Source organism: Ascaphus truei, chromosome 8 (genome assembly GCF_040206685.1).
Source record: "Ascaphus truei isolate aAscTru1 chromosome 8, aAscTru1.hap1, whole genome shotgun sequence".
NCBI lineage: Eukaryota > Metazoa > Chordata > Amphibia > Anura > Ascaphidae > Ascaphus > Ascaphus truei.
The window spans coordinates 79,049,790-79,075,124 of record NC_134490.1 but is presented as its reverse complement, the minus strand read 5'-3'; the positions used below and the strand labels follow the sequence as shown (position 1 = coordinate 79,075,124).

At 40.5% G+C, this 25,335-nt stretch overlaps 2 protein-coding genes across 15 annotated transcripts in view; one reads left to right on the top strand and one right to left on the bottom strand.

The window, feature by feature from the left end:
• RBP4 (retinol binding protein 4) overlaps window positions 1–25,335 on the top strand; it is a 534,850-nt gene that overhangs the window by 2,817 nt on the left and 506,698 nt on the right. The window lies entirely within an intron of this gene.
• The window catches only part of PLCE1 (phospholipase C epsilon 1), a 296,951-nt gene that overhangs the window by 111,266 nt on the left and 160,350 nt on the right, over window positions 1–25,335 (bottom strand). The window contains exon 1 of one of the 14 annotated variants that reach the window (XM_075612815.1): window positions 19,418–19,580. The exons of 12 other annotated variants lie outside the window; for them this stretch is intronic. The gene's annotated coding sequence lies outside the window, so the exon portion shown is untranslated. Of the gene's footprint in view, window positions 1–19,417; window positions 19,581–25,335 lie in introns of those variants that run through there. One more of the 14 variants, XM_075612814.1, reaches the window with a different exon arrangement.

The window sequence follows — 25,335 nt, the reverse complement described above, 5'->3', positions numbered from 1 at the left end:
AGGGCCTATCTCATAACTGTCCAGAAAAAAGGGAGAATGAACTCCAAAGTTCCATATGCTAAACAATCATATGTAGAAGTATACAATCACTGTCCAGGTAAAGCCAAGGATTGGAATCTCCAAGCAGGTATAAAATATAAAGTACATGAAATATAAACATGGGGTGGTGTTTGATTATATGAAGGAATCAGTCGGAGGTTAATGAGCAAATGTGGACCACGGGCACAGAGAAAAATGACCACCGTCAGACTAACTGTGACCCATAAGAGTCCCAATAATGCTAACCTTACCGACTGGTCTCACAAACCACCCTTTTCAGCCGTGTAAAAGCTTGATGACGTGCCCCGTGATGAGCCATGAACCGCTGACGGGTATGCCGTGGCTGGGAAAAACACGTGTGTGTGGCGTTCCTGAGAGAGACGAGTATCAAGGACTGAATTAATGAAAATCCCAATCCCCACACTCCTGTCCTTTCTCTCTCATCCATAGATAATGACAACTTTAGTATTTACATTGATCCATTATTATTTTTATCACTTAATTAACAATACAAATATATTTTTACATTAATTGATAATTTTCTGATATTCAATGATAACAGTCAAATTTTATTTAATTTTCATTAATTCAGTCCTTGATACTCTCTCTCTCTCCTCTCCATGGTATTGGATTTCTAGTCCTTTTATATTATGTTACGAGTCTAGGAATATCATCTGGGGAGCATTTATAGCCCCTTAGAATTATGAGGCAGCTCTTTAGCCTATTTTGTAGCACCAACATAAATTGAAATAATGTATTTACCTATTATAAGTGTTGCATCAATTATTGTAATCATCAGTCCCGGTTTAATATATGTTGAATTAATATTAGCTCATTATATAGAAATATGTGATTTTATCTACTTTTTTACACAATATATTTTTTGTATGTACATTTGTTATGGTTTCATGAGGATTCAGGGGATATCACAATGTATGTGGAATTTGTGATTGTAAATGTAATTTCTTTGTTTGTGAGTCTTTTGATATATAATAGGGGTTAAGTTGATTCAATTTGGAATTCATATTGTATATATTTTTTGATAGCCCCTCAGTCCAGAAAATCAAATCAAGTTTAGTTTGAATTATAGATTGTGTTAAAGTAAATTTTAATTTTTATTATATATATATATATATATATATATATATATATATATATATATTTTTTTGTATTAACAATGAATTTGAGCTTCAAGTATGTTTTTTATATATGTAAGTATTATGTTTTTTAGATCCTTCCCGCATTATGTGTTGATTCCTTTATGTAATTGTCCTTGATCTGTCTCCTTTTACAAGGCCAGTCATTTAAAATTGTATGCATCTAGGAATACCACCTTATTAGCATATTGCGGGTTTACAATCATTCTGCTATTGGTTGCCAAGCAATTGACTGGCTATAAAGGGGCAGGACTTCATCTCATGAACCATCAGCCCTTTGAGAAAGTCGCCCGGTGGTGACGAAACGCGTCAGGGATACTGAGAGCGCGATTACGTCACGACGCTGCGCACGAGGCCAAACCTAGCGTGGGAACTTCACAGCGGCCATTCGGAGTGGAGAGCTGATTTCTGGACAGCAAAGAGACGGCACACGGCGTTCCTGGTATCCGGGTAGCGGCGGTGTTTACTGGCAGTCCTGGAGGAGCCCACAGAGCTATCCCGATCTACAGAACCGGATGGTGGTGATATATATTCACAAACTGCCTTTTAATCATTTTAATCTTGTGAGTGCGATTCCTTCCCTCCCCTTCCTCCCTTCCCCTTTTAAAATAAACATACAGTGTTATGCTATGGGGCGTGCGCTATCTCTTTTTTTTTGTTTCTAGATATCCGTGGAGGTGGTTAATCCCGTGTGAGAGCAGCCGAAGACCCCCTTATCTACATCCAATACCCCCCATTATGGACTAACTATTGAAGGACTGGTTGGACTTTTTTTATTTTTTTATTATTATATATATTTTTTTCTTCTTTTTTTGCACTTTAGTCATTTTTTCACTATTTTTTATGGTTGTGTTGTATTGTTTAGTATAGCAGATTATAAACGTTATATGTTATATGGCTATTAATATTGCACATTTCACTTTTATATACACTTATAGCACTATATACACTTCCTAAATATATCTATAGTCACCTTAGTATATTCACTTATATCCCCATACAGTACTGTTTTGGCGCCATATCTTTTGCTCCGCTCCTATATATATATATATATATATATATATATATATATATATATATATATATATATATATATATATATACATATACACACACATACATACATACACACACACCCCTTTTCTAACCATATATATATATATATATATATATACACACACACACACACACACACACATATACTGATGCAGCGGCCGTTATTCGAACACTTCACACGTCATGTACATCGAAATCCCGCTTTGAAACCGCGGGATGAATTCCAGCCTTCCCGCACTAAGATGCGAGCGCGGCGAGAGCAGAAAAACGAATTTTAGTGTTCTGGCTATTAAAACCATGAAATTGACACAGTAGCACAGTAGCACAGTGACACAGTGACACAGTGACACAGTAGCACAGTGACACAGTGACACAGTGACACAGTAGCACAGTGACACAGTGACACAGTAGCACAGTGACACAGTGACACAGTGACACAGTAGCACAGTAGCACAGTAGCACAGTAGCACAGTAGCACAGTGACACAGTAGCACAGTACTGTACACATTACAATTCATCCATTTTATTGCAAACGAAGAAACAGAATCCAAGAAATTCAAACTAAACATCAGCGATAAGCGCAGGTGCCTGGGGCGATTGGCCGCGTTCATGCTGCGTGGGGAACAGCAGAGAACTCAAAATCGGCGCCGTGATGTGTTCGAAGAACGGCCGCTGCATCAGTACACACATACATACATACTGTACATACAGACTCACACCTTTTCTAACCGTATATATATATATATATATATATATATAAAAACAAAAACACAAAAAAGCGCAAGCTCCATAGCGCATAACTGTGTACAAATGAGGGTGAATTTATTAAGAAAAGTGTCCCTAGGAGATACACTTACAAAAAGGTTAGAATAAAATATACATTGGAGAGAATCTGTATGGGGCGTCATCTACAGGAGTGGGGGAGAGGGATTTCGTCCGTGATACTGAGCACCTGGTTTGGCTGCTTCTGACTCCTGCCACGAGTCCTGCAGCAATTCAGCGTCTCTGATGTTAAAGGAGCTTCTTTTGAAGGTGCAATAATAGAAGCACAAGCAGAATAGCTGGAAAAGTGCCGAAGAACACAGGACCTCCTCCCACACGACCGTCTGAGATGACGTCACCCCGCCAACGAAGAAAAAGAATTCATGAAATTCAAACAAAACATCAGCGATAAGCGCGGGTGCCTGGGGCGATTGGCCGCATTCATGCTGCGTGGGGAACAGCAGAGAACTCAAAATCGGCGCCGAGATGTGTTCGAAGAACGGCCGCTGCATCAGTACACACATACATACATACTGTACATACAGACTCACACCTTTTCTAACCGTATATATATATATATATATATATATATATATATATATATATATACATACATACACTGTATATATATATACACACACACACCAGATCCGATTCCTTCTTATAAAATCACTTTCGGCTTACTTTAAGCATACATTACAGGTGTAGTGTACACATACTTGTGGGGTAAAAAAAACAAAAAAAAAACAACTGAAATATATTAGGATAACTTTCATATACTCTTTACGTAACTGCAGAAACTTGTAATGGTGTTAACAAGCACAGGCATATTGACATTCTCATTAAGCCTTTGTGGAGTTATTACATCTTGATTTGTTTTAAACATTTAATTTTGTCTGTATTCCTCTAGCTTCTACAGAATATACTTAGGTGGTCTTTGTAAAACAACATGGATGTCTGCTTTGGCCCAATGTGCCCTTGTAGTGTACTGCAGCAGTGCTTCTTTTATTCATTAAATGGAGCATATTTGCATTTAGTTCACCATGTCTGCTGGAACAAAAGCAACTACCCTTGGGTGGTGAGAAATGCTGAGAATGTTTACATTTCACAGTGGAGTCTAATTATATTCATGCTTAAAAGGAATTGGGTATTGTGTAGTCACCAAGGATTGCGTAATGTGACCTACAATATAATTCCATGTTAAAAACCATTTCCACCTTCATAGCACGCTCAAGCCATCAGAATGAAATGCATTGTTAATGAAAATGGTCTATGAAGAATTCAAATAAATATGCTTGATTAATTAGCACCACATTAATGGCTACTTGCAAAGCTGTCCCCCTGACAACTTGCACATCAGCACATGAGATGTACACTCTATGCAGTATTCTATTTCTTAGATAGGGTGTCCAACAATGGCCTCACACATAGAACACTGAGTTTTTGCCAGTACCACCATGCTCACTTAGATACTTTACTTCAGTCGAGAGTTTTGCTCATTTCTTTCAATAGACACATTTGTCAAAATATTATTTGCATTCAAAGTTTGAAAACGAACGTTCAGATTCATTGTTAGAATGCTACATATAGTTGACACAATGTAAAGGAGGAAAAAAAAAACATTTTTTAAAACAGTTTGTAATCGTGCATAAATAGTATTTAAATCAAATTGTAACACAGGGAATTTGTTTAGATGCAGAATTGTTCTACAGGTAAAAGGAGTGCATACATCGAAAGATAAATGGACAGCGCCTGATATACAATTACGGACCATAAATAATCCCTAAAATGTATTAAATTATAAATGACGGTCTAATTGAGAAATTAGAGCCAACATGTAAGTGTGAGATGAACACTATTTAATATCAGTAGCCCTAAGCACCATGTATTGGGATAGAAAATTAGAAAGATGATCCGATTAATACGTGGCATAGAAAATAATTTTTAAAAAGTGCATCAAATTTTGTCAGAGTTCAAAGTGTATAGTAATGGGTATAAAAACCACAGAGATTGTCCTCTGGAGATCCAGGCTGCTTCCTTAAAGGATTAACCACTTCCTGTGATGGAAACTAAAAGAGAAAAAAAGAGAAAGCGCACCCTCCTAGTGTAAAATCAATTTTACAGTTTAATAAAACAGGACAAATCTACAATCGTCTCACTAACAAACGCCAGATGGTATTAAGCATGTATGAGACAAATCTTAAACTCTGTCACTGCGGCCGTGGGGGTAATGGTGTCCGCCGTACTCCTGGACGCTGCTTCCAGAAACCGGAACTGGTAATCGCACCTTGTGTACTCGTCCTCCGGCGACTGGCAACACTTGTTTTGGGTTCCCCCATGGTTCACGTCCTCCCAGCACAATATCGCAGTGACGGCGTGTGACAAATATTGGGTCTTCCTAGATTTTCAGATTTTTTTCATTCAGTTTTAATTATTGTATGTATCAAATTTATTGATCCATTCAATTTAAGATAAAGATGACAAAGTATAGTTATATATTCCAGAGCGCTGTCCCCATTTCAAATACTTTGACTTGAAACACACTATTATTATATATTGCCATCAGCTGGGTGTTCTATAATATATATGTGGTTTCCCATGATGGCACTATCCTCTGATGAAATTGTAGTCACAACGAAACGCGTAAGGATAGGATCAGAGGAAAAGAATTGTCACACGCCGTCACTGCGATATATTGCCAGAAGTGCTGGAAGGATGTGAAACATGGGGGAACCCAAAACAAGTGTTGCCAGTCGCCGGAGGACGAGTACACAAGGTGCGATTACTAGTTCCGGTTTCTGGAAGCACCATCAGCGTCCAGGAGTACGGCGGACACCATTACCCCCACGGCCGCAGTGACGGAGTTTAAGATTTATCTCATACATGCTTAATACCATCTGGCGTTTGTTAGTGAGACGATTATAGAGTTGGCCTATTTTTTTTAAACTGTCAAAATGAATTTAAACTAGGAGTGTGCGCTTTTTCTTTTTTCCTCTTTTCTGCATACATACATACATATGTAAAACAGATGTATAGTAAACACACACACAAATACATGTTATATATACAGTGTATGTGTGTATATACGGTACATAGTGTATATGTGTAAGTTCCTGTGGAGTTAAACTGAAGTTACCTCTAGAACTCTTATATTTTTAAATATATGCACTTCTATTTGGACTAACCGATTTTGATTCTATTCATAACACATATTTTTACCAGTGCCTTCGCTACAACCTTCATTTTAATAATTTCCTCTTGTCCACATTGTACCTAAGTGGCACATTTTGCCTGTGGATAATTCATATCTCTCCTCGCCTTGTACCTTTGCCTGTTCCCATATACTACAATATTATCTCCATACAAGAATTCCAGTTATTTCAGCACCCCTCAGTAGAAAACATTTACAAATCCTCTTCTCTCCTCCTCTCTCTCCCACCAAGGGTGCTAACCCTACTAATTCAATATCTGTTCCCCGACTCTTTTTCTCTCTGCTTTCTGGAAAGGTTTGCTCTCTGGCTAACAAGGTCTAGGCTGTACATGACCTCTTCTGCTCTTTTCCTTTATCGCTTTGCTATAACCGAAACCTGGCTATCACAACATGACTGCTGCAGAGGCTTTTGTCTTGTATGATGGTCTCTCTTTCACACCCATGGATAGTGTGGTGGGGTAGTTCTCCTCTCTTACTGTTGCCGATATCAGAGCCTCTCTATGCCTCCATCCGTTTCATTCTTTTCCTTTCCTGTTTATGCTGGCTAGCTTTTCCACCCTCTCTCCGCATGTAGTGGTCATCTACAGATTGCCTACCTCTACTTCCACATTCCTCTCAGACTTTGCATTCTGGCTTTCCGTCTCTCTCTTGAGACGCTCCCATTTTTTTATTAGGGAATATCAATTGTCACACTGATGATCCTTCAGTTTCCTGGGCAACTTGTCTTCTCACTTTAACCTCGTCCTTTTGCATCTGCCAATGGACCAATTCCAGAACCCACAAGGAACACCACTTTTTCCTAAAAACTGTTCCCTTTCTGATATCTTCCCCCTTCCTCTCGCTAACCATAACCTCATATCATTCACCACCAGTCATTCCTGTCACGATCCTCCTACTTGTTGGGAGTAACATCCAATTTAAAATTCAACTTTTTCGGACACAAATGATATATTGTATGGTACACCACAGAAGAATCATGGTCTAAAAATTGTATTGCAAAAAATGCTCTGGCCACTGAAGTGAAAAGGTTATTCCCAACAAAATATTATTGTTAGGAAGGACTTATTACCTATGTCTCTATTGTTGGGTGATTTGTAATTCCAGAAGATATATCTTTTTGCTGGGATATTTTTATTCAATGTTCTGTATGTAGGTGCTTTGTCCTGCAAGAGTGGCAAAATGAGTGTAAATGTATGAATAAAAAATACAAAGACCATCATTTTCAAAGATTCCAATCTACATTTTTTTGTGAGAAAATGCATTACCCATATCTACATTCCTTGCAGTGTGTACTTTCAGAAAATATATACGTTTGTGGGAGTATTTTTATGCCGGAGACTACTTTTGCCTTACAAATGACGGCATCCAACATTAAGTCCAGATAAATTCAGGCCTGAAGAGAATTATACACTATTTGGGGGCTCTATTTGCCACAGCAGTATTTAAATCTATACATGTCTGATATTAGTATACTAAGGTGACCTACAGTATGGCAATAAACTTTAGTTTTCCTTTCCATGATTGCACCAAGATTACTTACAGAAGCTAAGTGTAAAGGTAGTGTCAATTTATGAGAAAAATATCAAGACACCTGTTTTTAACAAAGAATGTACAGCCAGAAATGTTTGTGGGGAAAGGCCACACGGAATCCTGTTTCTTCTCACATTTGCTATAATGACAAACAGGACGTTTGTAAAAGTCCACAGTTCGACCAAACAGAAAAGCTGAATATTGGAAATGTGTGAGTATGCATCCTTGAGATTGATTGAAATCATGAAAATCGCCTAGCTAGACGACTTTAAGGAACTGGTTTACTCTTCGCAAATCAAAGATTGCTCTGTAATCTCCGAATGGATTTTGGACAGCAAATAACCATCAATAAATGCCTATGGTCGTTTGCTGTGTCGGCACCTTGGAAATTACCTTTGCTCAGAGTAGACTTACAATAATCTTACATAATGCTTGGATTTCTTTTGATAATTTGTGGGTTGAAGAGGCTCTTAAAAAGAAACTTGAGTTGGAACTGAAGAGAACTCCAGTGAATACCCCTGCTTGAGTACTTTCAGACCCCAAGCATATGTGGTTGTATGGACACCAGTCTTCCACATAATTGGAAATTCTACAACCACTGCCTCTTCGGAAGATGGGATCCCCAAACCTTTAATGGATATTCAATTGCCCCTTTGACCTCCCCCTTGAGTTTGAAAAAATTGTGACGGGCGATATTCTGTCTCCTATAGGATCTTCCGGGCCTGTATGCACGCGCTTCCCTGAATGACAAGCCTACAGAATAAGATGAGATTTTTCTCTGCCTCTAGAGGGCGGTATTGACTTCTTCCTCCCGAAATGTTGATAATGATCTTGTCTAGCCGGTCACCAAATAGAAATTGTCTTCTAAAAGGTAATGCACATAACCTAGTCTTTGAAGAGTTTGCTGACCAAGAGTGGAGCCGTAGTGCTATCCTTGTCGCCAAGGCCATGGTTCTTCCTAATAGCCCAACTGAATCATATGAGGCCTCACAGATTAAATCCACTGCTTTGTATGTTTCTTTCACAGCTTTTAGGAACGTGGATCTCTTTACTCCCTGCAGGATGTCTTCCTGTAAATTGGCCAGCCAGACCTCTAGACACTGAAGTTATAGAGACTGCTGGATCCGCTTACAGTCAGTTGGTAACACTACACCAAATTGTACTCAACTAAAAGATGCACCAGAACACTTAATACAAGGGGAATAATTATATTATTAAATAACAGACAATTCAAATTATGAAATAGCATTATAATTCTAAAATTAAAAACAGCATTACAGTGTGTATCATGAGAATATATGTACGTCACTAAATGTGTTTTCTTCTGGCTTTCTGTTACACCGAATAAATTATATGACTTTCAGAATCCTGTGCTGGAACTACGGACATCTACTGACTGATTACACAGCATGGCTACAATGAGATCAATGAATTCAATTCTATGGTGCCTTAACATTTAATCTAAGGCCCATATTCACTAAAGGGTGCTAAGCTTTAGCCTTAACTTCCATTCATTTTGATGGCAGTTAGGTCATGCAAAAGCATAGCACCTTTAATGAATATGGGCCTGAGAGCCATATTTAAGCCCAATAATTTCACTGACGTGCATCTCGGGAATCAGGAGGAATCTGGCTAAAAATAGCCTAGTTCAACTCTTAAAGTATCCCCTGGAATCAAAATGGAAAAAAAGGGGTGGGGTATTTAAGGGCGATTGCAGCTTTAAGTAAATGCACGGACTCTTAAAGATTAAAAAAACAACACCACTTTGTTTCTATGGGGGGGAAATGATGTTTTCCTGTCTGTACGGACCCTTAAAACACAGAAAGCGCCCCCCCATAAAAAAACAAGCACAAAAGTCCATTACTTAGGCTGCGCTTATAGTGCGGCTACGGCTACGGATGACGTCTCCCATCTCCCGTCTCCGGGAATATTTCCGTGGTCGGTGCGCTATGGGTTGGGGGGGGGAGGCTGCTCCTTTCATTTGTCCTGGGCCCCATGATTTCTGTTGGCGGCCCTGATCTCACACACACAATCCCACATAATCACACTCTCACACACACACACAATCCCCCCCACACACACACAATCACACACACAATCCCCCCCACACACACAATCCCCCCCACACACACACAATCCCCCCCACACACACAATCCCCCCCACACACACACAATCACACACACAATCCTCCCCACACACACAATCCCCCACACACACAATCACTCACAAACACACACACAATCAAACACTCCCACAATCACACACACACACACAATCCCCCCTCCCACACACACAATCCCCCCTCCCACACACACACACACAATCCCCCCCACACACACACAATCCCACACACACACACAATCCCCCCACACACTCACACACACACACTCACTCAATCACACACACAATCACTCAATCACACACACAATCACTCAATCACACACACAATCCCACACACACAATCCCCCCCACACAATCCCACACACACAATCCCACACACAATCCCCCCCCCCTCTCCCTGCACTCACACACAGACACATTTCCCCTCTCCCTGCATCAGATCAGAAGCTATCTGATTGGTTACACCCTGTCACATGGTGAGACCGTCTCTGTAAAAATCAAATTCTACTGACTACAGAGATTCGTGTCTCTTCGTCGCTCCTACTATAAGCGCATGCTACAGATTCAATGCATTTGTTTTGAAGTGACGTCACGTCGCTGTCTCCGGCACTATAAGCGCAGCCATAGCTATTACGTCATGGGGATACTTCATGGGTTAAGGAATTTGGGTTGTTATCAAAATGTTTCTTTTCTTTTGTGGGCTAGGCTGTAATAATGCTAGTTGGCTGCCATTGTTTCATATGACAGGTTTCTTACAGGCATGGTTGCAAGCCTTAAAAACAAATAATCGCTGGATGCACTTTTCAGGAGTTTAATACATAGCACCATATACATTTTATAAATGTATTAAAATTAAATGCACTTTAACTACTTTATATGTTGATTAAATGAGATTTTGTATGTGCACAACTGTTTTTTCTTAATTTTTTTACTGTTTATCTTTTTAATGTTTATTTCTAGCTCTTATACTCTATATATGGGCTAACTATTTATATTGTCTCTTGATTTCTCACGCTGTGACGTAACGCATTTTGGGACTACTTAAGAAAGACTTTTCACCTAAGGATTAAAGCCCCCTAAGGAAGTTCGCATAGAAATAAACGAGTAGGTCATTGGAGCATCACTAGACGCTAGGAGATATCTACACTCAGTGTCGGCTGTAACCCGTTCCCCCTTCGGCAAGACTTCCAGAAGTGACGTCCACACTCCTGTGCGGAAGAAGAAGAGGGATTGGTGAGAGTCCCCTGTGCCTGTTCCTGGACCCAGGGTGGTCCTAATCCTTGTAACATAGCGTCTCTTGCGAGTCTATAACCGCTATTACTTTCTGTGTTTATTTTTAATGGTCTGCTCTCTCTAATTTTTCTGAGTGGAGAACCTGCTGTCTGGCTCTGGATCTGCCCGCCTGCACTCACTGTGCGGCCCGCGGCGGCTTTCCGCTCTCCCCCTCCCTCCCGAGTCCGCTCTCCCCCTCCCTCCCGAGTCCGCTCTCCCCCTCCCTCCCGAGTCCGCTCTCCCCCTCCCTCCCGAGTCCGCTCTCCCCCTCCCTCCCGAGTCCGCTCTCCCCCTCCGCCTCCCTCCCGAGTCCGCTCTTCCCCTCTCTCCCGAGTCCGCTCTCCCTCTCCGCCTCCCTCCCGAGTCCGCTCTTCCCCTCCGCCTCCCTCCCGAGTCCGCTGTCCCCCTCCGCCTCCCTCCCGAGTCCGCTCTTCTCCTCCGCCTCCCTCCCGAGTCCGCTGTCCCCCTCCCTCCCGAGTCCGCTCTTCTCCTCCGCCTCCCTCCCGAGTCCGTTCTCCCCCTCCCCCATGAGCCCGCTCTCCGGTTCCCCCACGAGCCAGGGTAGCAGCGCGCTCTAGCATTGAGGCACTTCCGTGCCTGCTGCTTGCTAGAGCGCGTGCGTGAAGTCCTGCCTGCTCTGCCGCCTCCTCCGCAGTAAACCGAGGTAGGGAAGGGTGATTTGAGGTTGCGGGGGGGGGGGGGTCATTGGAGGTGCAGGGGGGGGGGTCATTGGAGGTGCATGGGGGTGATTTGAGGTGCATGGGGGTGATTTGAGGTGCAAGGGGGGTGATTTGAGGTGCAAGGGGGGTGATTTGAGGTGCAAGAGGGGAGATTAATGTGAGGTGCAAGAGGGGAGAGTGATGTGAGGTGCAGGGGGCAGAGTGATGTGAGGTGCAGGGGGGAGAGTGATGTGAGGTGCAGGGGGGGTGGGATGTGTGCGGTGTGCAGGGGGGTATTGTGTGTTTGATGTGGAGGGGGAGTATTATGTGTATGGGTGAGGGGGAGAGATGGGGGTATGAGAGATAGACGGGGAGTATCGCAAAGGTTGATAGTGAGTTCTGGGGGAGATATGAGGATGATGTTGAAGGGTGCTGGGGGAGATATGAGGATGATGATGAGGGGTGCTGGGGGAGATATATGAGGATAATGAGAGGTGCTGGAGGAGAGATGATAATAATGATGATGTTGATTTTACCCGTGCGGCCCAAAATTTTTTCCTTGGAGCAGTTTGGCCCTTTTCACTTTACGAGTTGTGCAGGCCTGCATTACATATACACTTTTCACTATTACACTATTACACTAGTCACTTATGTTGGTAATCACCTCTTTTTATTTATGTAAAGTGTGATTTGCTTTTCAAACTTTCACCACAGTTCAATGCATTATGAAGCAAAGTAAAAAATTACGGCTAACTGTAACGGTTTCAAACAACAGGCCAATCTCTCTTCTCCCAATACTACCCAAAATCATGGGGAAATGTGTCCACTCCCAATTAAAAGATCACAATTCCAAGACAAATTTCCTTAGCCAATGCCAATCTGGCTTTCACCCAAAACACAACATGGCAACTACCTTCCTAAAAGTTTGCAATGAGATCCAGTGTGGAATGGAACTGGGACAATTTACTGGTGCAATATTCCTAGATTTTGCAAAGGCTTTGATACTGTTGATCATGTTATCTTGCTAAACAAACTCCAGTGTTCTGGAATATGCTTTAAACTGGTTTCATGCATACTGATCGGGTAGATCCCAACATGTGTCTATCTTGGGCTCTAACCCCTTGGATATCACCTGCGGTGTCTCGCAAGACTCTGTTCTGGGGTCCCTACTCTACTTACTTGTAAGGCTAAGGCCATACAGCCGTCGCCCGGGCGGAGGCATGGGAAGGCTGTGACATCACCCGCGTTTCAGTCCATGGTAGGCGCGCCGTGGGCGGCATGCCTAGGGGCGTCAGAAAGCTGATTCGCCCTTATTGGGCGAACCGCTCACGTGACCTACTCGTCGCGCTGAGAAATCAGTTTCACAATGCGCGCCCCCCTCCTGCTGCCGCTCGCGCAGTCTATGGGCGCAATCAATGCCTTTAGGCAATGTGATCGCGCCCCACGTGGATGCCTCCGCGCAGTCTGCAGCAGTATGGCCTTGCCCTAAGTGGGCTTCAATACACAAGTATGCGGATGACACCAACTTATTTGCACACAGCCGTAGCCTCTCTGACCTTGGACACATACTTCAATCTGATTTTTCAAGACTTGAAAACTGGATTTCCCAAAACAAACTGTTTTTTAATCACTGACAAGACTGTAACAATGGTATTTGGGACCAAGGTTACATTTCTAAAGCTTCCAATGAAGGAGCTACAGATCAGAACCAACTCTAATACCATCCTAGCCCCTGTCACTAGTTTTAAATATCTGGGCATATGGTTTGACTCCCATTTAACATTCAGGATGCACATTCCTGACAAACCTATGCCAAACTAGGTGTACTTTATAAGAACAAATCCTCCCTAAACCAGCTGGTCAGAAAGCGCATTGTACAGCAGATGCGAATGCCAATTATATACATAATTACATAATGTACAGCACCCCAAACTCACCTTGGCAAACTAGACAACACCCTCTATAACTCAATATGTCGATTTGTCCTCCAATGTAACTACAACACACACCACTGCGAAATGCTCAAAGAACTAGATTGGCCATTACTAAAGTATAGGTACATAGTTCATTTTTCCTGTCTTGCCTTCAAATACTTTCTGAGAAGCTACCCGTCTATCTGAACAAGTGCCTCACCCCTACCACACGCAGCACTTATCATCTGAGATCTGACTCCAAAAGACTGTTCATGGTCCCAAGGCTCAACAAAGTATCCGGTCGCTCCTCCTTCTCTTACCGTGCACCCCACAACTGGAACAATCTACTGTACCAGAGACTCTTACTTCCGCCACCAATCTAAGTTCTTTCAAATTTAAAGCCGTCTCACATTTTAATCGGGTCTGTAAACATTACATACACCTATAACATTATCTTTAACTATTCATAATATGTCTTTAAATATAATGTATAACCTCTGTTCATTTAATGTAACCATGTATTTGTCATCATAATTCGGTGCCTAGGACATACTTGAAAACAAGAGGTTACTCAATGTATTACTTCCTGGTAACCAATATGATTGATGGACAATGGTACAAGGATTTGAATCAAAAAATAATTTCTTGTGCCATAGACTATGGCACAATAAATTCTTTTTGGATTCAAATCCGTGTGCCCTTGTCCATCAATCATATTGGATACATTAGATGAAACGCAGGTCTTCCCTGGGACTAAGGAGCACCGGTAAAAATAACACTATTTATCTTTTATTGGTGTGCAGCAAATACCCATAATTTTTACTTCCTGGTTAAACATTTAATAAATAAATACATTTGGCTAAAGAGAACTTAAGGAAAAATTGGGCTGGATATACATCCTTACACAAAAAAAAAAAAAACAGTTTTGATACTATTCTAGACTATACAATGATTTTTATCCCTAGAAAACCGTGCACGGTCCTGATGCATACCGAAAGACAAAGTAACGGCTATAAAAAGACTGGCCACTATGTTCAGATCATTTTTGTCTCTAAGACGTGCTTGAAATGTTTTGATTGCAAATCTTTCTCCCATCATAAGAACATCATAAGAATTAATAGTAACTTTGCCTTATAGGCACTGCACTCACTGTAAGTAGGTAACAAATACTACAAACACAAAAACACACCATTGCTATTACGGTTTGTAAAAATTCTGACTTGAAATATAAATGTTTGCTAAGGAGTATAGACGTCTATCTCTGCTTTTTATATCAGTTTGAAGAGACGGTTAACATATTTATACTTCTCTTAGTTACTGCACAGAACAAAATTGATAATGTATGTATGTCTTTATTTATAAAGCTTGCAAACAAAGATCGGACAAAATACACAAACACTAGTTGAAATTACTTTCTTGCCGCATATATTTTTAGTATAAATTACAAGTAGTAAATGTTGTAGGTATATAAAAAGAAGTAGGCATAGGGCAACTCCTTTTATTTACCTACCCAATAATTTAGCAACATTCAATAGTTTTATTGCAGCATAATGCCATTGCTTTGGCCCTGCCCGATGACTTCATCAGGGCCACCAAAATGTTGACGTACAGCTTTTCACGTTTGCCAAATTACAGAAGTGGCTTCTATCTACTCACTTTGACTTTGAGTCAATTTGAGGAAGTTCCCAGCAACTTTGAAGCAACAGGCTGTAATCTTTATGAGTATATTTAATATACTATGGTGTGTACTACACCAGTGGGGGGCACGAGATTCGCTGCATTTAAATTAATGCCCGGGGAGCTGCAGGGCCTCTGTAAACCTTACTTTCCTTGATTCAGATGCTGCTATTGACGCGTCGCCATGGCAACGTAGGCGTTATGCGACTGCACGTTGCCACGACGCCAAGACGTCTGAATCAAGGTAAGGGGGTGGGGGGGGGGGCGAGGAGAGGGGGAAAGCCAGCAGGTGGCGCAGGGGGAAAAGATTGTGCTCCCCTGTGCTACACAACTACGAAATATCCGAGTTTAAACTATTATTACATACATATTCCCCCCCCCCCCCCCAACAACTCGCTTAAGACCCTTCATTTTATTTTCCTATTGCATAACCACGTCTGCTATAAGGCTGAACGAGCAGCTCAGTGGTAACTCCATGGTCTTTGAAGCAGGTGAACGCTGTTCAAATCCCAGTGTCAGTTCCCCTTGTGACCCTGGGCAAGTCACTTTATCTTCCTGTGCCTCAGGAACCAAAATTAGATTGTACGTTCTACAGAGCAGGGACTGATTGTGGGTGCAAAATTCTATTTCCAGTGCCGTTTACATTGTTAACAATACAGATAAACTTGTTAGCATACTAAACTTGCCTGGGTGAATGACACAAAACCAAGGTCTGCTCCAAGAGTTGCATTTTTACCAGCAATACTCTAAACAGGAATAGAAGAAAAAAAACTAGACTTACTAGACCTATATCCTTAAAGCCTATGAACCAAGATCCATTAATTCTTTCAATAAATGTTCCTCGTCAATTTTTCAACAAAAATTCCTTCTCTGCCCATCATTGAAAAATGTTCCCCCTAATGCGTCAGGTTAGCACAGTTCATAAGCTACTGTATATACAACTGTTTATGCAATTATAATGCATCAATAACTTTTGATACATATCAGTCAGTGTAACAATCTTTTCAGCAATGTTTTAGCAGGACAATTAATAGTAACTTTGCCTTATAGGCACTGCACTCACTGTAAGTAGGCAATAGTAGAAACACAAAAATAGCGCGTTGTTGGGGGGTGGGGGGGGGAGAATATGCATGTAATAATAGTTATAACTCGGATATTTCATAGTGGTAGCACACCATAGTATATTAAATATACTCATAATGAAACAAAATTAATAACGAGATAAAGGATATGCTATAACTACTAAGCAGCATTTCTACAAAAGAAGTTTATGAGAAGAAACACTATCGCACCAAATGTATAATGAACAACATTGTAAATACCTTCTTTGCCCATTGCTCTCTAACATATAAACACAGATTTTGTTGTTGTTTTGGTACTAGCCCGAGACTGGTGCACCTCAGAGCAGAACCATGCTAGGATCCCAGCACTGATGTTATAGGTTGGCAGCTCCCGCAGACAATAAAAGAGGGAAACATTGTCCATCATAACATTGTCCCCCTCAGTAACTGGACAGCTCACATAACATTGTCCCCCTCAGTAACTGGACAGCTCACATAACATTGTCAATACCTCATTTTAAGTAGATATTGAGACAGACAATCTCAGACTTGTGCTTCAAAATCTAAACAAACATCTTCATAGATAGTCAAAATGAATAATTCCATATTCAATGTGTTTGAAGAGGACTTAGTTATTTTCAATCCAGGTACAAAGTGAGTATAAATATTACTGATTGATAGTCTAATGAACAGTGCCCCTTAACGAAATGAAGTAACATACAACCGCATAATTCCGTTTTTAATCAGATTAGGGTAACAACACTATTGACAATGGAGGGGAAAGAAGGTATGCAAGTGGTGGGTAGATATACTAGGTCTCAGAGGATAAGCGGACCCTCCCCAATCCACTCCCTCCTTGATGCAAACACTTGTTTTGCCCCCTCTGTTTCAGACGAGTAAAAATTGTATTCACATGAACATATAAATTGGTAAGTGTCATGTGATGATAAAAGTCAGTATTCATTGAACCAGTACACGGATGAGCAGTCCCAAGTCCATTGGCTGGCGTGCGTGCGTCTCCGGATAAGAAATGCAGGTGATGAGCCTGAACAACCAGGCGAGAGAGAGCACAGCTTGTAAACAAAAAACGGGAAACCAGAATGAAATGCCGATACAAAGTTATGTTTATTCTTCACAGGGAATCATCCACAACATAGGCGTTGTATACGGAGAGTTCCCTTGCACGTTTCGTGCTGCCAAGCGCTTTATCAAAGAGTGAAACGCGTAAGAGGACTGTCCGTATACAACGCTTATGTTGTGGATGCTTCCATGTGAAGAATAAACATACCTTTTTATCGGCATTTCATTCTGGTTTCCCGTTTACGAGGTGTGATCTCTCTCGCCTGGTTGCTCTGGCTCATCACCTGCAATACCTCATTTTAGTTTTCAAATTTGCTGTCTACGGTGGCTAAATAGTGCAAAACTAGTACAGTCCCGCTCTGGGGGCCCCTTAGTCCTGGTTAGTACAAAAATAAATACACAATACATTGAGGAAGTGGGACAGCTTCTTTGAAATAAATTGGAGTAGGAAGACAAATCTGTTAGAGGTATTCATGCAGCCAGCTCTCGGACGGAATCCTTGGCAGAGAACTCTAAGGACCTACAGTAGTCTACAAGGTGCTGTGCAGACGGGTAAAGGTTGAATAAGTAACAATATTATAATTAACCATTTTCAAGTTGTTAAGCAGAGGTAGAGGGAATAAAAACTAATTTAACCAAAATGAGTGCCAGGATCTGCACCTACAGTATAATATGTCGTCAACACCAAATCTAGGCTTATAGCTATTGCTGTTCTTGAATTTATTTGTAAACAAAAGTAATTCTGTACGGCATGGTTTAAAAATTCCTGTATTACCCCATTAAAAGCATGACAGACACTTTCGAACACTTCAGCTAGTATGAAACAGGGGATAGAGAGTAAGCTTTACATCAATTTCACATGGAATTTAATATCAACTGTGTATTTTGTCCCAATCAAGTCAGCTTACTTAAGAACAAGAGTAAAGATGTTGGCATCTTCGTGCTATTAGGTATTCTTTTTCTTTAAGATTTACTAGCACTCAATAACAGTTTTTTTTTTTAACTTTAATTTCAGTAAAACCTGAAAAATGATTCCATCTTTGGCAACAAATCAAGCGATTGTGTGCTTGTGCGCAGTGTTACATCAGATAAACGGAAAATCCTAATCAAAGTGAACGGTTTTATTAATACATCATGAAAGAGAAGGCAAGACATCTGAAGGATATTTTATTTTATTACTTTTTATATGGAAAAAACATCTTGGCTGAAAAAACAGCTTTCTTTGGCATTATCAGTAGCATGCCAGTCTCCACTGGATTTTAAGAATGTGTCCTTCACAAACATATACTTACAGATTCTTACTGTTACAAATTAAATAGCATACTTGTGGATTATAGAAAAAAAAAGATGCATTATTGAAAAATACTGAAAACATGATGACATGGATATTGTAGATGAAAGAAATAGAATGATTCATTACATTGAACAAAAATTAGTGTAGTGTTAAAATATTTTGTTTGAAAAACACAGCAAGTATATACCAAGTACATTTGAAGCAACAAGGTTTGGCATCCTTCTAATGTTCAAATTTACTAAACTGTAATGAAAATAAACATAAAATTATCTCCCCATGAACCAACCACACGGTTTTCATAAAATGCTTTCAAACAACTGTTTCTAATACTGTACCTCTGAATTAAAAAGCCATATTGAAAAATATATACAGTACAAGTTAATTTGTATTTATATTGCTACTTACAGATAATTAAAGTCAAATGCAGCAGAAGGGTTAACATGAAACACTGTATAAAACACGTCTAAAACCGTTCACTCGCACAATAAAGTAGTAACAATGCATTCTATACCAATATACTAATTACTGCTGTAATATTTGCTTAGCTTTCTAACCACAGCAAACAATGTAACATTATGTCTTACCTACCAATGCACCTTCCACTGAAGATTCATATCTCTCTAAAATCCAGGATGAGCAGGTACCTTGGAGCCTCCAAATGATAGCACCCTGCACTTGTCTGCACTAACTGTCAGGCAGCAGCTGCTCAGATTAAAGCTACACGCTATGGCCAAATACATCACTGACATGCTTTGTGTAAGCCACAAGAAGAAATGCATTTGGCTCACTGGCTAGAAGGTCGAATTACCCACCTCCCCCAATAAAAGTCTGTGGGGTCTATGTACAGTACGTACCAACAACAATAAATTGTGTCATGCATGAAGTCTTCATACATGCATTTTATTCAAGTTTGCACTACTTTTTAGCACTAAAATTGATGCACAAAAAAGTTAAAATGTGATCTTAGTCACATATTTTTAAGTTAGAAGGAAAAAGTATAGATTTTAGAACCACACAATGCATCATGATTAAATCAAACATTTAAATAATGGGGTGGTTGTTTTCAGATTTAATTTTATTTTTTAAAGGGGGCAAAATAAGTGTTTTAATAGACATATATCGTTAGAAAATGAATTTCACAATTTCAGTGCCAAAATGGGTAAGTATCACACTGCATCTGGACAGAGACCTAAACTAAACTAATTACAGGCATACCCCGGTTTAAGGACCTTCCCTTTAAGTACACTCGCGAGTAAGGACATATTTTCAATAGCACTATACCCCTGTGTCCGTACGCTCGCTTCGCGAGTACGGGACACTTATTCAGCCCTACAGACCGCCGTAGTAGTGACGCGCTGATTCCCCTCACCAATAGGCAAACGGCAGCGCGCGTAAGCGCCTGTCAGCACGTCCTGAACAGCAATACCGGCTCCCTACCTGTACCGAAGCATCGATAAGTGGGGAAAAAAGGTAGTGCTTCACTTTAAAGCTGCAGTTCAGTCTTTTTTTATTCTTTTATTTTTTTACTTCAATAGTTTTATGTGTGCAATCTCTAATTACCTAAAGAACTGCATAGCTGCTGGTCAATTCGTTCTCTGTCTATTGATCGGCAAAGTTTGGCGACATCTTTAAATATGGGGAATGTAAATCGTTGCTATAGGAACAAGCATGCTTGTTAAAATAGAATACAAGAAAATTGGTCTTTCAAAGTTGTTTTTTTTAAAACATAAAATGCTAAAAGTATTTTTTCTTACTACAGAGCTGATTTATTTAAAAAAACACACAATCAGGATATTGCCTGAACTGCAGCTTTAAGTACATTTTCACTTTACATACATGCTCTGGACCAATTACGTATGTTAATGCGGGGTATGCCTGTATAGCTTAATATAAAGAGGGCGCACAAAGTCAGGAACTCCAACATCTAAGTTAGCAGGTCACTTTAACCGTGCTCAAGTGAACTAGGTTAAAAAAAAGATTCCATTATATAGTGCATCAAGAATCATTAGTTCACATTCATCACACGCTGCCAGGAAAGTCTACTGCTCTCTCTCCCTCTTTCTATAGGAAAACTCAGAAAATATATTTAATAACCCTGCCCCCTTGTGTTTACTATTAAATCACAAATCACTGTATAAACATTGTTCTGCAACACTCTAATGGATAATAACAGTGCATTTAAAAATTCTAAGTCTGTGAACCAGACTAATTCTTACATGATTCTATTAATTATATACAGTAATTATACAGTAATTATATTGTATGACATGGCCTTACAGGCTAGAATAAACATGACGATCCCATTGAAAATATTAAAGCAGATACCCCCCCCCCCCAGAAGCCTATTCAAGTAGCTTTGAAATGTGACTTAGGCCTTGCCCCCGCTGCCTACTACAGCGTCCGCGTGACGCTGCACGGACGAGAGCCCCCCTCAATGGCGCCGGGCCCGCTGCGAGGGGGGGCCGCAGCGCTGAGGCGAGAGCTACTCCTGCTCTCAATAGAATTGAGAGCAGGACTGGCGTCGAGCGATACGGCACGCCCCCCCCGGCGGTTCAGCCAATGAGGGCGAACCTGCTGGGTGACGTCATGGCCGCGCCCCCGTCACTCCCCCACCACGCCCCCCCCCCCCCCGGTCTCTCTACTTGCAGCTCCCTGCAGACCAGGTAATCGGCTGCACGTGCCGCCAATCTCGCGGGCGCGCGTTGCAGCTGAGTTACCGGGGCCTTAGCCTTAACGCATCTAAAGTGCCGTTTAGAAGCGAATTTGCGAATTTGCGAATTTGCATGTTTTGCTATTCTGTAAGCCCTTTTCACAGGTCCAAACCATGCAACAACAAAAAAATAGGCTTTTTTAGAAGCGTATTCATTGTGGCTGTGCAAATACGGGCGGAATGACCAAAATCACATTTGTTTACAAAATCACTGTTTTCTAGTAGTTCAGAAAACTGCAAAAAGCTAAATCGCTTGTAACCAAATCGCATTTTTTTCTCGCCACCTCAAAGCAGGTGAGATACAAATTGTGATTTCCCTCCAAAGCGATGACAACAATGAAACACTAGTATCTCCAGTTGTATAATAAATTGGGGAGAGATGCCTGTGCTGAAAAAGGCACATACCTCCGGTAACCTGGGAGAAATGGATATACAAATTACATTTAAATGAGTTACCCATCCTAAAATATATTAAGCGCCTTGTGATGAAGGGGGTGCCAATATCAGACCCAACAGGATTACAACTCACAACCCTGCCATCCAGGGCAGCAGCTCTAGCATTGAACTAACCCCCTAACTGCCTTTAAAGCAGCAAAACAATCTGAAATCTTATTTTTTTAAATAAAGAGTTCTATTGTATTGGTTATTTTTTTACGCAACTCTTTTTTTTTTTTTTGTAACTTAAATTTTAATTTTAACTTAAATTTTATTGAAAGTCAATACAATGAACATAAATATCAATACAACATACTCCGTCTCTTCACCCACAGATGGGTATAGGCGACTTCCACGGGGGGGGGGGGGGGGGGAAGTATCTGATTGAGCTATCCAGGGCTGCCAAACCTTTTGGAATTTAGTGCCAGTATCATTGACCCGACTCGTTAATTTCTCCATTTGACAAAAATAAATAAAATTCTGTTTCGAAGTTTAGACACTGATGGGGTGTCCTTTTGTTTCCATAAAGCTGCAATCTCGCACCTCATTGCTGTTGCAAAGTGGGCAACAAGTATACTTTCAGACCTGGATAAACCTTGCATTGGTCTATTCAGAAGTAAAAGCCAGGGATCCATAGATATAGTGAGGCCCAATATCCTCTATAGCCAATTTTTTATTTCCCTCCAAAGGGATGCAACTTGAGGGCAAGACCTCAGCATATGTAACAAGTCAGCCTGTTTTCCACAGTTTTTTTGACACATTGGAGAATAGCCTGGGATAAATTTGGAAAGCTTTACCGGGGTAAGGTACCAACTCATTAAAACTTTATATGCATTCTCCTTTAACATGGTGCAGATTGAGCTTTTTGCGGCCGCCACAAAGATCTCGTTCCAATCCTCCTCCTCTAACACTTCCTCCCACTGGCTCATGTATTGCAGTTTTTGAGCGAATTCCGCACCTGGACATGTTACTTTCTTGTACATTTGTGATGTAAGGCCACTGGTATCTGTCTCTAGTATAAATAATTTCCAGTGTGTTGGTGAGGGGAAGGGCAGGTGTTTATTATAGAATGCTCCAAACTGAAGGTAAGAGCTCAGTGTGGGGACAATCCTTCTCTGTCCTAATCTGTTCCAATGTCTTAATAGTTTTATCCATCCCTAGATCCTTGAGCCTATATAGCCCTTTCTGTTGCCAAATTGTAAAATCCTTCCTGTTCATAACGGGAGCAAAATCCGGGCTGTTTAATACGGGGGTAATTAAGATTTCCTGGTTGTCAATTGTAATTTAAATTTCCTGGTGATCATTGAGGACAATGGGTCTCTAATAGAATTTATTACCGACTTTGAAGACCAGGTTAATGTATTCAGGTCATTGGGTATATTAAGAGTTTGTTTTGCTAATGCTACCCATCTTTTCAAATTGGGATTAGTGTGCCATTGGGCGATTTGGCTATGTTGGGCCGCTTTATAATATGATAACAAGCAAGGTACTGCTAATTCTCCAGCCAATGTCACTCTTTTAAGAATTCTTCCCTTAGTTCTTGGTTTCATATAGTTCCAGATGAATTTAGACAATAAAGACTGAGGGGAAAGAATATCTTTTAAAACGACCGGTACTGGCGAGGTCTGAAAGAGATATAGAATGCGCTGGAGCAAGTTCGTTTTAATGCACTGTATCTTGCCTATCCATGAGATATTAATTATATGTGGACCAAATTCTAACATCCTCCCTGAATGTTTGGAATAATTTGGCAACAGCTGTTATTGAAGGCCTCGAGAAGGCTAAATAGGTTGGGCAGGGACGTGAGAGGTTTGGCAATTGTCAGGATCACATCATCCCCAAACAGAGCTACTTTATTTGATCGTTCGTTAATTTAATCGGGGCCGCCAGGGGTTTTATTAAACTATTAATGCCATTTTTAATTAGTTTTAAAGCATCCTATGATTTCTACAGCAGATTTTAGCCCACCTCCCAAACACGGCAAGATCTTTGCAACACTTTGCTGTTTGAGATAAGGTGTCGTCAATATTCCCAGCAGTTTGAGCTGTAAACTACAACACTAGATAATATTACCTATCATATCGCGACTTCTGAACATGCCAAAACGTACGATTTGGCAATGACAAATTCGAAGCTACTATAGTAGGCCCCTATATGTTTCATAACGGGTAAAAATCCTGATTCTCTTAATCTCTAGCATCTGAATTTAGCAGGGTAACCTGTGGACTGCACTGGAGTCTGAGGAGATATCCATTTTAACCTCCCGGTCTCTAAATATTACAAACGTTTATATCACCTGAACTGACGATCAAATGTAAAAAATACAAAACAGCACTGGAAAGGGCAGAGCAAAATGCAAAAAGATGCCACAGACTGCAGCTTTAAGTAAATCACAAATTTAATAGCACGTGTCTAAAATATTAAAACAAAAAGGGAGTAGGTAAGGTTTAAAAAAAAATGTCTATTTTTTGAAGCACTGCTGCTTTAAGACTTTCCACTTCCAGCCTACCAAACAAGCCTAAAAAATGTATAAGAACCTGCATACTGCCAAGGAATTCTATTTAAGTTATTGTCTATCGACACAAAAAGCCCCAAACAGCTAATCGTGTATGTAGATCTTATTTCCTTTGCATTTCTACACCCTAAAAACAGAGCAGGCCTTATACTACTAAAATCATGTTTTCTTATCATGGCCCTGTCCAGAAATCACTTTATATCACAAGGGAAAACACTTTATAAAAAGAGATTCATTTTCATCTTGCGTCCATGTATCATGCATGGTACTTTGCTGCAATTGTTCCGTTGGGTAAGTGCTTGCAGTTTGGGTAGAGTCAAAAGGAGAATGTATGGAGGAGTTAGCAGATGCATACATTAGAATGTCTTGCACTATGGGATATTTGCAGACACACTGGCCCTTGAGCTATAAAGTGCCCCATTGACTAGCACATTATAAAAAGAGGGCTTCTGTTTGCGTTTAATTGGAAATTAAATAATGACTATTTCTGTTTGGATGTTGGGACTGATGACTCATTTTTTTGAGGTTCATGTTTGCAACCAAAAGATGGCTACAGTATATTGCTACTTTAGTTGCTACTTTCTTTTAAAAAAAAAATGACAACGGACACACCCAATAAGTACATAAAAAAAGGTTGTCTTCAAAAAATAAAGTGCATTCACATAAGTCCAGAGTCAAAGCAAAACTCTATTGGCTGTAAAAAAAATGACTGATTGTGCAGAAATGCTAAATATTTGCAGACGACTTCAAAAATCACCTACAGCATGTTTTTAGTGCATACAATATGGTGTTTCATAAACATATGTGGCACATTTCTCACAAAACCTGAATAGCAGAAACAA